Source organism: Rattus rattus, chromosome 4 (assembly GCF_011064425.1).
Source record: "Rattus rattus isolate New Zealand chromosome 4, Rrattus_CSIRO_v1, whole genome shotgun sequence".
Taxonomy (NCBI): domain Eukaryota; kingdom Metazoa; phylum Chordata; class Mammalia; order Rodentia; family Muridae; genus Rattus; species Rattus rattus.
The window spans coordinates 22,825,578-22,827,101 of NC_046157.1; the positions used below are offsets into that span (position 1 = coordinate 22,825,578).

The following is a 1,524-nucleotide window of genomic DNA, read 5'->3' on the forward strand; positions in this document are numbered from 1 at the left end:
GCAAAGAACTTACCTGTATGCCAGCTGGTTTCTCTGATCAGCCAGGTAAGAAGCAAGTGAGGCGGGACCAGCAGGTCTTCAAAGGGATAGTTGTGTTGCAGTCCTCAGGGAGAGGGCTGGGAGGCACGGCTATTATCAACCTGTTGCCACAGATGTTCAGTAAGGAACTGTGAGAAGACAGTATTTCTACAGCCGTAGTTGTTAGCTTTAAAGTCTTTCCAGGGGTCGTGATGAGAACTAAAAAGAAAACTGTAAACCCCTGCTGGCCACTTATTCTAAACTCATTTTTTAAGTCAAAATTTTGAAGTCTAATAAAGTAGTACGTGAGAAATATTTGCTATATAATTTGGGTGGAAAATAGACAAAGTACAAAGGTTTAAATGCACATGGTGTATGATGTCAGCCTTGTGAGGGGAAACTGTGTGCTCATGGAAGAAGGAAAATATGTCATCACGATAATAGCACTGGTTATTTCCGGATTGTGGGGCTTCAACTCTTGTACTTTCATTACAGGTTCCTGGATTAGTGAGATTTTCTATTGCATTATAGCCAGAACTATAAGTGGGAAAATAAGAGTGACGAATGTTCCACACATCCTGTGGTACGAGAATGACCGTCCAGAAAGGAGTGAGCAAAGGAGACTTCTCCCTTAGTCTCCTCCTCGTCAGTAAGTACAGATTGTGTCCTACTGAAGCCTCATCCATTAACACACAGACTCACATTCAGTAATGGAAAGTTCTTTATTAAGGCATCTGTCTCTCTCTCTCCCATCCACACAGCCCGTGAATACTACTATCCGTCTTAACTGGGTCAACTGCAACCTGACCCTCAGAATAGTCCAGGATGAGAGTAAGCCGTCTGTCCGTCAGCACTCTTTATAGCAGGGCAGATAACACGGTGACAAGAACTGCAGGTAGCCTCCAGCTGGGAGTCATGAAGGATCATACATACCCTTTGTGCTCATGTATGACTGGCTTCTTTCACAGATAGATTAGCATAAAGTCTTCGAGAGTAACAAATATTAACATCTCTTTGCTCAACAGTGTTCCACTCACTGTATGGGTGGCTCACATTTGATCAATCCTCTATCCATTTCTGGATTGGGGGTTGATTCCAGTTTTCCATTGCCATGAATATTGCTATTATAAACATTCATGTGTGCATGCTTGGGATGTCTTTCCTTTTGTATGTTCTCTTTGGTATATTCCTGAGACTGGGACTGCTAGGTCATGTAACTCCTGTCTTAAGCCTTTTTGGACCGTCCCGATGGGTTTCCAAAGTGACAAACCCATTTTTCATTTCCACCGTCAGCCTGTGAGACAGAGCATAGCCTGTGAGCCCATTGTTCACACATGCACAGCACTGGTTGCTTTTTTACCTTTTCTCGGTGGGCATGAGTAGATCATTGTGGCTTTTATTCATGTTTCCCAGATGACTAACAATGTTTATCATCTTTTCCTGTGCTCAGGTGATATGCAGATATCTGTTTCCCTTCTAAAATTGCATTGTTTTCCACGATCTGTG

At 42.9% G+C, this 1,524-nt stretch overlaps 1 protein-coding gene across 1 annotated transcript in view; it reads right to left on the bottom strand.

The window, feature by feature from the left end:
- Positions 1-651, bottom strand: part of LOC116897981 (V-set domain-containing T-cell activation inhibitor 1-like) — a 14,923-nt gene extending 14,272 nt beyond the window's left edge. Inside the window, exon 1 of the mRNA XM_032899385.1 lies at positions 14-651. The gene's annotated coding sequence lies outside the window, so the exon portion shown is untranslated. The remainder of the gene's footprint in view (positions 1-13) is intronic.
- Positions 652-1,524: the final 873 nt, after the last annotated feature.